Source organism: Pholcus phalangioides, unplaced genomic scaffold, assembly GCF_987345545.1.
Source record: "Pholcus phalangioides strain wild (caught in Gottingen) unplaced genomic scaffold, Ppha-v1.0 ptg000020l_1, whole genome shotgun sequence".
NCBI classification, from domain to species: Eukaryota; Metazoa; Arthropoda; class Arachnida; order Araneae; family Pholcidae; genus Pholcus; species Pholcus phalangioides.
Genome location: NW_028301613.1, coordinates 11,499,827 through 11,515,738, shown reverse-complemented (window position 1 = coordinate 11,515,738; position 15,912 = coordinate 11,499,827). Strand labels below are relative to the sequence as shown.

Sequence of the window (15,912 nt, the reverse complement as noted above, 5' to 3'; positions counted from 1 at the left end):
GTGCCGAGTTTACTCTTTTTTTCCCTTAAAAATTACTAGGGGGGGGGGGTAGCGGCAAAATGAGTACTGGCCCTTGGCGACCGAGCACAGTCTCAGTTCACTTAAGTTAATGGTTCCTAAACTTTCATCACCCGCGGCTTCCTTACCCGATTCACGTTTCATCTGTCGCTCCCCAGAATAGTTTGGATATTTTACCTTTTTATAAAAAAACCATTTCAAACAATAAATAAACACTGACTTGAGGGATCCGCAGCACATTTACAGATCACTTGAGTGATACTCAAGTAGCCCACGACACATTTTGAGACAATGAAGTGTCCCGCACTTTCCTATAAAAGGTGAATGCCCTTGCTTTTATTTAGCCTTTCCCTCGTGAGGGCCAGAGTTGCCTAACAAAATATCGATTTTGTTTGGGGGGTCTTTTCCCTTAGGGCGTCCTGATGTCCCGTATAGACATGATTCAGAGGTGTATGCGGGGGGGGGGAGATTTCATTTATTTATTTTTATTCATGAATTGTTGAATTTTTTAGTAGGGAATATGCAAAGCTAATTTTTTTAGTGCCCAGTTTCCGACGGTTTTCCTTGTAACTGCAAAGCTTTCCGACCTTTTTGCCCTTGTGTAATCCTTGAAATAGTTTTCGTGTTCTTAGGCGAAGGGGCACCTAATTTTTATATTCCACGGAACTCCTTCTCGAAGTGATATTCGGTGTATGATATAAAAATTACGAGTTGTCTCGCATCTAAGCTCCCTCCCCTAACTTGAACACCCTTAAAGCCGGGTTTTCCTAGGAATAGGTTTGTTGCGCAGCGTGAACCGAATTAGACTATTTCACGCCGACAGAAACGAGTTACATAATCACGCTACGCGTTGGTCGAGTGGTTATAGTGACGGACTCGCGATGCGAGGATCCGGGTTCGAACCCCCCAGTGGTGGTCGGCTGAAGTTGGTTTTCTGTGGTTCCCAACTTCAAGGCGCAAATGCGAGCCGATCTCCCCGTCAAAAAGTCTCGCCACAGAGAGCAACAGTCCTACAACGATAAATCATTCAATCATAACACTTCACTCATAGTTAGAAAAACTAGTGGCAGATGGCAGCACTACACATAAGCATTACAGAGAAACAACAAAACTTCACGTCAGGTTTCACTACACGTACATTCCCGCATGTACCGATTCGTTGGGGGGGGGGGATGGAGTGCATGTGTGGTGTAGTAGTAGTAGGTAGGGCCTCCAAAGGATGGCTCGGGGATCCATGATGTTCTTAAGTCAGCCACCTCGTTGGGCAATTTGCCTGTTGTGGCGTTGTATTTGTATTTTCCTAGCGAGGCGCATCAGATCAGGGCGGCTATATGGCTTTGGCATCAGCTACTCTGTCGTCTGCATGCTTCGGTTTGAAGGGAAGGGAAAGAAAACACACAGGAGTGAAGAGACACCTTCTGCGCATTCAAGGCCTCGGGTTGTGTCCGGGTGGGCACATGTGTTGAGATAACCCTTGGTTCTATGGACAGTTTTTTTTCATTCTTGAAAATAGTCATTCTATTCTTCCTACTATATTTCACTCGAAGCTTCAATTTCTTTAAGTATGATTTTTTTTTCATGGTGCTTTGTGGCCCCTTAGTAGCCTGTGTCACGAATGCCCTTCAACTTGTTTACTCGTGGCTCCCATAGAATATCCGCAAGGGGGACCTGTGGCCCAAGGTTGAGAGCCACTGATGTAGATTCTGACTATACTAGATTTCTGCTGCTCTCTGTCCAGTTTAAATTGATCTTTGATGTTCGGCTATTATGAATAGCCATACGGCTATTCATATTAATGTAAGTATTTGATGTTACAACCGAATTATTGATTCTCGGATCAAACTGTTAGAACATTTCGAGAGCTTTCAAAAGTGATTAGAAAGGAGGATTATTGAAACTTAATAAGATTAACGGATCGATCACGTGGTATTTCGTTCAGCGATTCGCATCGTTGATGCTGTTTGTTCTTTGACATTAGCTTCGTTTTAATTGGATTAACGTGGTAATCTCATAGCTATATCATCAGAGGGATCTATATCACCCACTCATAAATTCTGAAAAGATAAATTCGAATTTCTGAATAAATGCCTCAATGTGATCGTTATTTGACCAATTTACGTACGCTGGGGTAGCAGAAGCGTATTTACAGGAGGGGGGGGGGGGGGGGCCTCAACGGGCGATAGTGGCAAATTTGAGGTATAGTCAAGAAAATTAGTAGAATGCAGAAGGATGGCAAAATCTGTATCTCGCAGGCGGTAAAAACCATAAACCCACTTCAGCCCATGTAAAGCGACGGTCAGTTTGTGGCCAAAAGAGTGATCTAAAACCGGTGCAAGCATGTGAGTGACCATAAGATTGACCTAGAGTGTGTAAAAGCATGCGAGGGACCATAACAGTGAGAAATGATGTGACTGGTCATTGATCATTTTTGTCGCACCACGGTCATTTTCTGCACACGAGGGCTAATTAGACCGGGACCTACAATGTATTGCCGATTCTGAACGGCAGGCTTGTTTTTTATACTCGTCGAGAGGTTGGTGCGCTAACCCCTCGATGGGGGACTCCCTGCGGTAGCAATTTTTGCTGCGGTCATGTCGCCATTTTTGTTGTACCCCTGTGTCAGGAAAGTTTTCTGACAAGGACGAACCGGGTATCGAACTCGCGACACCTCTAAACATCCTTTGGTACTTTAGGTGACTGGAAGAATGACCAAGAAAGCGAGGGATCAGGTCAGTCCCAAACGACTTGAGCCATTCCTTACTATGGCCTGGATCAGGGCCTCTAGGCTAAGATAGGACTGGCAACAGCCAGCTTGAACAAATATAGAGATTGCAGAAAATTACCAAATATAGAGACCTCACAACTTACTCTAAAGTAAAATATGTTTGATACCGAGTTACAAGATTACTTTAAAAAGTTGTCTTGCTGCCAAACTTATTCCGATTGACCCCCCCTATTTATTGTTTTAAATCAATTTCTGTGTTTGATTTTGTGTATGTATATTTTTGTGTATACATTTGTGTATCTGTTTTTGTAATTGGTCTTTTTTTTTTTTCTGTTTAAACACAGAATAAAAAAAAATTCAAATTTTAAGTCCGAACTAGTAACCACACAAAGAAAGTTTAAGGAGCCTACACCAATTTTTTAGGTGCCATAGTGACCCGAATCCATCCCTGCTGTGGACGTAAAACGGTTTGGGTAAACCATAGTGTATTTTTGGCGCGATTTCTTTGCAGACCATAGTGACATTTGCATAGGACTTCCATAATTTGTGGGTCCGAAACTTCTCGGTATAGGAACTCGCACAATACTTACTCTGTGCAAGAGGTTCCTCAGAGTCAAGATCTGATTTTGAAGAAATATAATGATTAAAACTGTCGCTGTCGTCGTCAAGGATAGAACTAATCCAGTCGCGAGGTGCCCTTGGAATCGATGTTTCCAGTCAATTCCAGTTTGACAAAGCGTGGGAGCCATGGATAGCAAAAAAAAAGAAAGAATGTAACGGAATAAATAACAGCTGATTGGAGTTACACACACAAAATGAATGTGTGTCACATTAGAGACTTGCGCGTGTAAACATCGCCTACATGCTAACACAGTGGTTTTCAGGAAGTGTTCCAAGGATTCTCCAATGATTTTTTCTACTCTTTTGATAGGAAACGTGTAACGAAGAGATTACGCAACAGTTTGTTTACACTATGATTCACTCTTTTTCCACATGAGAATCGATTCTGAACACTCACGATTCTTGGATCGATCATTTCTATCAGAGGCATTGAATTGTGTTTTGATACATTTTCGGAAGATCCCTAGATCCCTACTTTGAGTTTGTGGCAAGCCTGGCCCAATAGTCATTCGAAAATATTTTGATTCCAATATTTGCCAGTGGAAGGGAAATATTGGAATGCTTCCTACACACTGGCTCACCTTGACCAATATTTACTTCCAGAACACGCTCCGTGTTGTTGCTGTTGGCCTTCTTCGACCAATTTGTGGTCAGACAGATTTGAAGATCGGGACGGAAGGTAGTGGTCGTTCAGTTCGAACCGTCTTCCATTACCTAATATACCCAATCAAATATACCCAAATCTCAATATACCCAATATATACCAATCCAATGGGGACTTCCAGTCTCCAACATTTGACGATTATTGCCAATGTGGCCACACTACTTGGTCAAGACCAACCTTGGAACGTATCGGGTCAGCCTTGACACCAGGCGCGGATCCAGGACGATGTGTCGAGAGGAGCGAATTGTGTAAGCTCGTTGGATCATCCCGTATTTTATGGGATTAACAGATTTCCCATATTGTTCTGCTCTTGGGAGAGGAGATCGTTTCAGTCCCCCCCCCCACACCACCCGGGATCCGCGTATGAGTAGAGACAGGAATCTTCAGCTGTGAATGAAGCCGAAGGAGACATCTACAGCTGCGAATGAAGCCAAACCAGACATGCAGCTGTGAATAGAGCGGAGGAAAATATTCAACTTCGAATGGAAAGAAGGCAGAACGGAACAGAACGTTTTACGGAACAGACAAATTTCCCTTATATTTATTTGGCTCCTGTGGGGGCGATCCCCTCGTTGCCTCTTCCGGCTCCACACTTTTCTTGGCACGAGTATGGCCCTAGCTTTAACAAATCCCTGGATCAATCTCTGTGGTCGACACCCTGAAGTTGATCCATACTTTCTCGACTTCGAGGCACAAAGGAGGGTTTTTGTGCTCTTCCCACAGAGCAATCGAACCCATAACCGAGAAACCCACGAATACACAAATCTTTCGGTTTTCAGCCATATTTGATCAAGACAAGATTTTTTTCGGGTAGGATCAAAGCTGAAAAGGTTTTTTGACGTTTGTTTACATGCTGGATAATTTCATTGACGGCCGTATAAATGCTGAATAACTATTTTGAATATTGTCTAAATGCCGAATAACTTCTGCGAGGGCCGTATAAATGCTAAATAACTTATGCAGCAACATTCGAGAGTTATTTGAATAAGCTTTTAGTTTTAATACTGTTTCTCAAAAAATGTTTGTAATGTTGTGCGCCACAAGGGCGCACATTTCTTAAAATATATCATAATTTGTTTGCCTTTGTGGCTATTCAGGTATAATACGAAAATAATGATATAACTCACTCATTGTTTTGTGAACTTGTTAAAGATGAGATGGAACCATTGATGTCCTGCGTGATTCTCAAAAAATCGAGTCGTGTTTTCTGTAGTCGCAGCCTAGAAACGGTTCCATCTACATGGTGTTGCCACCTAGCAGCGAGTGAATTGTAATTATAAAATAAATTTTCCTTTTGAATGTGTGCTAGAACTCTCAAACTAAAAAAAGGAACCCAAAACACTAAACTATCTATTGGAACTTTTGGGTTCTAGTTATGACATTACATAAAGGCGAAGAAATTGTCTCGAAGTTGAGGCTACAACTGCCAGCTGATCAACGCAGGGACCGATTCTTGCCCTTTTCTCTCCGGAATATGGAAGGCACTGCAATACCCACGCAGCAAGGAAACTCGCTTTAGCGGTTATTGGCGTGTGTGTGTGTGTGGCGTCATCAAACTAAATTAAATCACGGCGGCGGCGTAACATTGAAATCTCCAGTGTGTGGAGCTCATTAATTTGTGTCAATATCCTGTGACAATTGAAACACCTGCTCCTGACGTGTCCAATCGTTAACGTCCGCATCACTATTCACACGTTCGATGCCGAATTCCAAGGAACCGATCGAACGTGTCTACCAAGATTATTACTGTGTTATTTACCAGTTCATTCGAAGTCAAACTTATGGAAAATGCACTCGTGAATAAATCTGAATTGTCGAATAAATCTTTCGCTCCAAGACGAAATGAAAAAAAAATTAATTTCGTCTTGAAGCACCGATTTCAAACAACCGGTTTGTTTTGTGTTAGACCAGACTCATCCTTAGACCAGATTCAAACAGCCCGGACGCTTTCTCTGAAAAATGCGACAATGAAGATATCGATTCTTTTCCTGTTTTCCACCACGTTGCAGAGTCCCGCTCTCACAAAACCGTCGGTCTATCACCATATCGTCAAGGGGTGTGTTACGAAGCGGGTTACATTTTAGGAATTGCAACCTGAAAGTGAATGAATGTATCTAGAAGAACATGAGTTCCAGCTGGTGCTGCTCGAAACCTCAATAGGTTATGTCAGGCTTGACAAATCGAAAAAAATGTTAACGACGAAGTTGAAAATGTTGATAGCTCTTGTCTTAGGCCGAGATTACACTATAAAAGTTTGTTGAAAGATCTTTTACAAAACTTGAAAAAAGCAACCAATAAGCGTATTGGTTACATTGGAGTGAATCTAACCAATGTAATATATAATAACCATTGGGTTGCTTTTTTCATTACATTGGTTACATTGGAGTGAATCTAACCAAAGCGCTTATTGGTTGCATTTTTTAAGTTTTATAAAACTTTTCTAAAAATTTTATAGTGTGAAATCTCGGCCTTAGTACAGGATGAAGCTTGCATACTTAATTAGAACCCGAAAGCTTCTGTGAACAGAGCTTCTCTGAACGGCGTGGTGTATAAGCTAATTATACGAGTGGTGCCATTCAACGAGTTTGCTTTCTTTCGTATAAGATGAAAAGATGTTTTATAATCGTCCTTGAAAAGCCAACTAACATTAAATGTATCCTTTCTTTTCGTCTAAGGAGGCACTATCAAGCAATTAAAATTGGAGCTCAACTGTATCAGAGACCTGAAGGATATGTAGTACATAATACAGGGTGATTATAAAAAAACTATCCCGACATACCATTCACAGAAACTGAATGAAATTTTGGCATAAGGTATTTTGATGTATGCGCTCAAGAATGATATGGAAAACAACAGTGTCACTCTAACAGTTACGGTTGCAGTGAGAAAATTTCGAAAATATCAAATGGCAACACCAAGTTTTTTGTATTGGAATGCGATCTCCATTGTGAAAAACCCTAAATAGCGTTCGAACGGCAACTGTAGCATGAAAATCACCGGCGGTAGATAGGCTAAAAGTGAGGACAACCAATAAGGACAGAGAAGCAGCATAAAATACATCATTTTATTGTGTTTCACAAATTTTCCACATGACCTTGTGGAGGACTAATCAGGCTGGGATCTCAGCCGAAGAAACGGTGTGACGAATGAAACGAGCATAATGCACGGCAAAGTCCTTTTTACTTTTTCCTTGCCTAGCTCCGGGGATTTTCGTGCTACAGGTGCCATTCCAACGCTATTTAGTGTTTTTCAGGATGGAGATCGCATTCCAATACAAAAAACTTGGTGTTGCCATTTGATATTTTCGAAATTTTCTCACTGTAACCGTAACTGTTAGAGTGACACTGTTGTTTTCCATATCATTCTTGAGCGCATACCTCAAAATACCTTATGCCAAAATTTCATTCAGTTTCTGTGAATGATATGTAAGTTAGGGGCCCATATGTCGGGATTTATAATCATCCCGTATATCACCATTCCACGGAATAAAAAATGTACTCGACACTGAAAGCAACGCATGCTAGAAACATGCACTGAAATCCACATGAAATGATATTCATGAATCGGATGTTTTCTATAAATATCTTGACGAATCCAAAACTTTTACGAGAATTCCCACGATCTCGGCACAGGCCAGGAATGGATGAAGGATTCTCTTCAGTGCAAGAGATACACTGGCAGGCCCGTCATGCAGGCCCCGGCTTTTTGAAATACACTAAAAACGATATATATATGTACATTGAGTACATGTTCTTTGCCCCCCCCCCCCCTGGAAGAAGTTGAAATTACGGCCCTGTATATACTGGGTGTACAAAATTCAGCATAAAACCAATGAAGGTTCCCCAGGCCTTCAATGAAGTTTGCCGGGTCCCCAGGCCAGACTCGAGTAGCCTATATTAGTATATGGTATATACCCAAGTCAGGCGCTATATGGATTCATAGAATGGAAAAAAATGAGAATCGTCCCGGCCCAGAGCTTTGTCAGCTCCATTCTTGGGTAGGCCATACTTTTCATGGTAGCTGTAGGGTAGCTTTCCAGCAAATTTGAATTTAGCTACAGTATGCGATTTTGCCGACTTATGGCAAATGTTTTGGTCACAACCGGTGATGTCCCCGTATTCTTTCTTCTCGATGAAATAAATATGCACACGCCGAACATTTTTTTTCCTTGAAATACATTTTATTTTACTGGAACTCGCGCTAGTCATTTGTTTCTCCGGAATTCAGCAATTTTATCAACATTAATAAGCGGACCTGTCAAAAATTTTACTACTTTACTGCAATTAGTGATATCCCGTATTTTTCCTCGATCAAATATGGCCACTCAAAGTATGAATGTCCAATTTTTTTATTTAATCTTGCAGTGCATACTATTGCCGATTGGCAACATCTACTTTACATGTTTCTTTTTCCGTTGCCAGTTGGCAACTTCATGTTTGAGACATTCATTATTACTATTTTTCATTTCGTTCGAAATCCATTCATAGATGGCAGTAAAATTCCTCAATTAAAAAAAAGAAATGTAAATCTTCTGTAACCCGTCGAAAAAGAAAATCGTGCACTGTAGGGTCGAAATGATTTATTTGCGTTTCTTTTCTTTTACGTTGAAGTTTCCACCCAAATTAGTTTTTTTTTTCTATAGTTTGAATCACAAAGAAGGTAGTTGTGTATTTGGAAAGTAACAAGGCCGTCTTAAGAGCATCATGGGTCCTCGGGCCAAGTGATTTTTCTGAGGGCCGTGCCCGTGTAAGCCCATGCGTTTAGACAGCACTGGAAAGTAATAATACTTCGATACATTTATTTTTTATGCGATTTTACGTCCTCTGCAAGACCTTGGAGAAGGAATACAAGTACTTCGTGGCGCAGTGGTTGTGGGCACACCAACTGTAGCGTGCACGACTGTGCTGTATAAGGGATAAAAAATTTTTTAATATTTTTCCCGGCTTTCCATAGACTTCATTAATTATGGAAAAAATTATCAGCTCAAAATAAATCATGCGTTGTAGGATTAAGTTATTTACCCTTATTATGAAAAATCTAATGAAGTCAAACTCGGTTATATTTACTAATGAAGTCAAACATCGAAGATTCCAATTCTTTTCTGACGAAGAGGGTTTGAGAGACGACTGCGCATTCATTTTCTTATTCTATTATGACTAGGGTGACCATATTTGATAAAGAAAAATACAGGAAATCGGGATAATTGATACGAGACGTCGCAGATTCTCACTAAATATGTTGCTAAATGTCGGTGAAATTGCCAAATATTGCTTATGAATAATTTTTGGCAATATACAGTGATATATTGAAGGACCATTGAGTTACCAATACATGCACAGCGATGCAATAAGTCTGCTAAAATATATACTGTTTCACGGAAAAAACAGCTTGGCATCATAATCGCAATTTATAAATTATTAAAATTAAATTTCCCAACCTACACACTACGAAACTTACGGCATTTTAACTTGTGTTAAAAAACTTTTTTTTGCTAAAAATCGAGCAAAAATAGGGGTGTTTCTCACACATGAATAGTATTATGGATACCAACAAGATAATAATTCTCAGCAAACTCAATTCTTAGCAATTTAAGATGAGAGTGGATCTGATGATGATAATGGACTATAGTCCGTTTCAGGTTAACTTTGCAGTGGAGAGAAAGGTAGAGCGTGTACTCCTTCGCCGCAAAATAAAGTTCCCGTAAATCGGAGTTTTTATGATGATCTTTTATACAGAATATTTCAATTTTTTTAGTGATTTTGAAAAAAATAATGAAAAATATCGTTTAGAACCCATGTTTCTTCGTTTGAAATTTTTAAATTAGAAAAAAATAGTGGTTACCATTATCAAAAATCTATAGCAACCACGACATTTTGGCTCGATAGCCTAGAAATCTTCCATACCTTACCGAGGACGCGCATCAATACATTGGTTAAGAGGCTTTTGTTGTCATAGCAACGAGTGATGAGGTTCCCTCGTAGCTTCCTCTTCACTGCAAAGTTAACCTGAAACGGACTATAGTTGTGTAGCTGATTGGAATGTATCAGCTGAGAGTGATGAATGACAGACGAATTCAATGATTTTCTACGATGAAAATAAGAAATATATTTTTTAACATCTAAAAATAAAAAATATCATTGACGAGAACATTTTTTCTTCCAAATTTTTTAAGCGAAAAAAGGGGGGGGGGAAGAATTTCCTTCTGCTCTTTAAAATACGGTAATGCTAATTGAATGAAAAACTATTCAATTGATATTAGAGTTGATATTCTCATTTGTTCAAGGCGACTGCCTGCCTTCAAATGACGAGTTTCACAAAATTTTTAGAAATTAATTTCAAGTGTTCATTTAAAAGGTAATTATACTAGAATCCAAAACTGTTTCATTCCCATCTCCACAACAACTGGAAGCAAATTCGTCAATTAGGTGAAACAAAATTTAACGCTCTTAGTTCCAAAATGAAATCTCTGAATGCGTTTTCTGAAGACTTGTGCTTTTTTTTGCTTTTTCACTTCACGAAAAAGCTCAATTTTTCAAGCATTTTCCAAACTATTTGTATGAAACTTCCCACTGTAGTGTACAGAACAATGTCAGAGCAATAATCTGTAAGAACATGTTGGTACAAGCGGTAGTTTTAGTGCACAATGTGTCTAGCAGAAGTACTAAAAATATGCTAATTTTACGTACTACTAAATTGGCAATTATTTTTTGCTAAAATATTCATGAAATAACTATTTTATTAAATAATTTATAAATTTTATACCATATCCAAACGATCTTTTAAAAAAAAGTACCCCGAAAGGTGGCAATCACCTTAAATAATATACAAACTCGGTTATAACAACCATGGTTGTAGCGATACCTCGGCTATAACGTCAAAAATTAATGGTCCGGACCGATTTCCATAGAGAATGATGCTAAGGAACCTTGCTTATATAATGTCGATGGAAAAATAACCATTTCGCATGTCGTAAACAGATAGGTCTTTTTTTGCCCACCCCCATCACAGAAGGAATGTCAGGAATGTCGGTTGGCACTAGGCAAACCTGCCTAGTTGGAAGTAAGATGGGCTGTTCCCCCGGAAGTGTATCTATCCACGGTCGTTGTCAAGACCTACTAGGAGAGGCATAGGTTGGGTTCGAGACCTGCTGCGTCTCGTAGCGGTCACTGACCCAAAGCCAGTTATTCATCACCGTGGTGGTTGATGATGAAAAGTATCACTCGTACCGTCCGTCTTGAAAAACCAGGTATTCGGGGATTCCCAACTAAATTCTTATATCAGCGGTTTCTCAACCTTTTTTTTCGACTCGCGAGCTCTTTTTAATCTATAATCACTATCGCACCGTAGGCCTATTTTATTTATTCATCAAATTTACTGATTCATTTTATTGTCATGGAAAGGCCGTGCAGAGCACCTAGGAAGTGCACGCGGAGTTCTAACGGCTGCGCGAGCTCAAGTTGAGAACCCCTATGTCGTAAACATGCGTTCGTAGCACTTTACGAGATTCAAATTAAGAGTGCCGTGTGAGAGGTCCGGAAGTGTCACGGCTGGAGATGATACCCGAATCTATTCTTGAAATATAATTTTAATAATAACGTGATCCCCACGTATTCCCAAGAGATCCGTATGATCAAGAGATCCGTCCGGGAAACTTGTTAGTCCTAGTAGACATCCATGCCCGAACCGGGATTCGAACCCAGACCTGCACACACAACCAGAAGCTAGTTCCCTTACTGCTCGACTGCCAGGCGGAAAGTTTATCCTTATTTTGTAGGCATCCATAAAAGTTCTGAGATGCCCTGGTTAGGAACCACGGGGCCGTCCTTACCAGACGCGAGTCTCTGTGAGAAAATAATAGTGGGGGCCGGAGCTTTCTCAACGATTTCGATGGTCACCCACAAACTTTTTTGGATCCCTCGAGCCCCCAATTTGAAACATTTTGTTCGTAGTGGGAGGGAGAGTCATCCATAACAAAAGGCATAAATTACTACAGCAACGGCTCCCCTGGGATCCGCAGCCACTCAAGAAAAACAAAATTAACTCGGTGAATTTGATTTAAAGAAAAGAGGCTTACTGGGCTCCATTACAAAATTGTATGCTAAAAAGGGACCCCCGGGAATTCTAAGAGGTTGAGAACCACTATACTACAGAATATGCAGGAATGCTTAAAAATGTGTGTACAAAAATCTGAACATTGAATGTAAAATGACACAAAAATTGATAGAAATTCGGAATTGTGAGAATCAAAAATGAGAAATATTTATTATAATTTCATGAATATTCCGAGTTGAAGAAATAATTATAAAATTGTGATGAAAGAAATGAAATTAATTAAAATTAATCCTGAAATTAATGAAAATTCGGAATTGATAATAATAAAAAATTAATGAAAGGAAATAATTTCCAGAATTGGTGAAAGCTTTCAATAATTTCGACCCATTGCATTCTTGATCAGAGCCCCTTTGAACACCCGTTAAGATCCCAAATAGCCATCCAGGCCACCAACTAGAAACAAAAATGTATTTTTGGGTGCGGTAGCCCAGGTAGATGTGATAGACCCAGATAAGATGCTCGCCGCTGGGAGTAGTACCAAAGGATGTTTAGAGGTGTCGCGAGTTCGATATCCGATTCGTCCTTGCCAGACAATTTCTATTGTCGGTTCTGATAATAGAAACGGTGACATGACCACTGAAAAAGATCGCTACCACAACGACGGGTTAGCGCACCAACCTCTCTGTGAATATAAGAGAAAAAATTGGGGTAGGCTGTGTCATAAACACGGCCGTAAATTTCAATACGCTCTTTGGGAATACTTTTGCGTTGTAGGTACTGACGTAATGAAATTTGTATCATTGGATTTGTTCTTAGAATAGCTAACAGACGATACCAATGTCGTCTATTTGCGTTGCGAAGAAAAAATTTTCTCACGAAAGGAGGCCGCGAGTCTCTGGGTGTATAAGAAACGGAGTGGTATTATCTGTCCTAACGAGCTTTACCCGCAGACATCAAAAACACCGATATGTTCTGAATACTTCCTGAGATATGAGCGTTTATATTTTATTTCGCCACACAACTTTTTGCGCATGTACTCGGTATCGTCAGATGAGTTGAAAGACGTCGAAAAGGGCTGCCGTTCGGAATCGGCAATAAATTGTAGATCCCGGTCTAATTAGTCTTCGTGTGCAGAAAATGACCGTGGTTCGACAAACGTGATCCATGATCAAAAATGCATTTAGTTACCCGGAACAGACATCAATGTTTGCGCTCCCTCTATTATTTTGGATGAGTAAAGAGAGTATTTTGCATCCGGGGCATCAAACATTGTTTTCATAGTTGAGCCTTGTTTCGATGCTACAAAAACTAAACTGATACGTAGGTATATACAGGGTGACCCGAATCCGTTAATAGCTTGAAAAATTCGTAAAAATTGAAGGAATCTGTATATTTGAATGCGGTTTGCGAAAAAGTTATTCTCACACGAAAAGGGATTGTTTTTTTGTGGTATCAAAAATTTGAACCATTTTTTTTCTAGATAGAAGACGCTGCACAGTAGTCCGACAGAAGTGTTGGAACTTTTCTTCAATCTCCTCTGAATCCGAAACGTTCGTAAAGCTTCTTTCATGGCTGAGGTAAAACAACTTCAACTTTTGAAGTTTCACCTCAATGAAACTTTTCGTTTAGCGCCAGTGACAAGAAAATTCGGAAATAAGCCGTTAATCATACACCTTGCATTTTATAAGACTGATTTGCATACTTCCAGTGATTTGCTTTCGTGTAGCGACTTCTATCGACAAAAATTAGAACTGTTTTCTTCCCTCCAATCAAAAAAAAAAACCTTAGAAAAAATTTTTCGCAACCACATTCAAATATGCCAATTTCTTAAATTTTTATGAATTTTTTTAAATAGTTAGGAATTTAAGGGACACCCCTCTATATATATATTTTTTATACGTCTCGTGGGGAATTTTCTGCATTTTTAGCAATAATTTGTGATTTCGCCGTGTTATGACTATTTAGACAACTATGGAGATGGCATATATATTTGCCATAATCAAGATCGCAATTTTCCGTATTTTTCCTCAATGAAATGTGATCACCAGGATAAAACGTTTTTTCGTGCAATACATTTTTCGCAATAGCTATCAATTTCAACAGCAGTTGGCAATTTTATATGAAATTTTTTTTTTATTTGGCTACAGTTAGGCGATAACTCGTATAAAGGAAAGCAATTTTTCTCAAAGTATGGATGGACTAGTTTTTTTATTTGAACCCGCAAGAGTATCTTATGAGCATCGGTTTTACAATCAAAGAGTTTTTTTTATTTAATTGGAATTAAATCATCAAGTCTGCAACCACCGTGGCGGACCATACGTAGGTTCAGAAACATTCTTTCATAACTGGTAAAATTCAGAAGATCCACAAACACGAGAACATTTCATGTAAATGTCACCCCCGTCAGTCATCAAGTGAAAGAACAAAGCGTTGATCCGTTCAATCTGTCCTCGGGTGACATCGTCGTCCCTTGATTTAAGTAAATAAACGCACGCGCTCTCTTTAGCTTTGACATCGATCGATTCCAGCAGCTGTTAGGAAGACCTCTGCAAATGCTACTAGATATTTCCGGTCACTTTGCAAAAGTGATAACAATACTTATATGATAAAGTTGTCCATTCTAATAACCGTTGTCTACTGTGAAAAAAATATATAATGGAGTTTTCTTAATTTTTTTTTTTTTTTGACTCTCACAAAAAATTAGGTACTAGATTCCAGTGCAATTCCGATAAATCTTCAAAAATAAAAAATTAGTAGATGGCGTGACTATATCATCCGTAGTTTTGAAATATATGACAACCATATTTTTATGGGCATCTTTTTATCAGCCACCTCGTTGGGCATTTTGTCTGTTGTGGCGTTGTATTTGTATTACACGAACATTCCCGTAATTTCTGCCGCACCGAATTTTTTTTTAGTATTAAATTTTTATGAGCCAGTTGTTTCTAATGAAGCTGACTTGGATTTCTGTTCTTTTCGGGGATTAAAGATTTTCATAACTTTCAAATTATAACCATTATTCGGACTATAAATACAGTGGATCCGGTTCGCAACAATTTTCAAAAACCGTCATGAAAAGCGCTTTAAACGGGAAATCTTGAGATTTATTTAGAGTTGGGAGACCACGAAAATAAATCGTACTGAGCGAGACCACTTTCCAAGTGGGAACGTTATAAGCGGGATCGACTGTATAAATATTGGGACAGTCCCGATTAATCAGGTCGGTTTATCGCAGTTGAAAATTATAGTTGAGTTAATCGACTCGATCAATCCGATCAAAACTTTTATTAAAAGTTAAATTGCAAACTTGATTTATTTTTGACTAAGCCGATTAAATGTCTTAAACTATGCTCCTATACAAAAAATTTCAGATAAGTGACATATTGAAAAAATATTTGAATCAATTTTTTTTGATCAGGACACGAGGAAACACAAGTCGATTCAACGAAAACTATTGATTTTTAAAATTACTGGTTAAAAAAGAGAGAAGAGATCCAAATTAAGAAATTCTAGAATATGTGAAAAAGCATGTTCAGCAAATATATATCGTCTCTTTTATAGCGGAGACATGAATGTGCAAATTTTCACTTTTGGGTTTATCAGCTGGTTGGATCAATTATTTTGCTATTTAAGTTATTCCAGGAAGGCAAATGTGTATACCTTATTGAAACACATTTTACAAAACCTTTTTGAACAACTTCTGTAGAGTAATATGGGTAGAGTAAACATTCAGAAGTCCTTTTCCAAGTTCTAGAAATTTGCACATTCACATTTCTGGCAAAGAGAGGGACGATATTAAATAGCTTCAAAGCGGGCGCGGCCTTTTGTTCTC

The 15,912-nt window shown here is 39.1% G+C and overlaps 1 protein-coding gene across 2 annotated transcripts in view; it reads left to right on the top strand.

Annotated features, from left to right (window-relative positions):
• LOC149070966 (ankyrin repeat and fibronectin type-III domain-containing protein 1-like) overlaps window positions 1-15,912 on the top strand; it is a 310,181-nt gene that overhangs the window by 11,891 nt on the left and 282,378 nt on the right. The window lies entirely within an intron of this gene.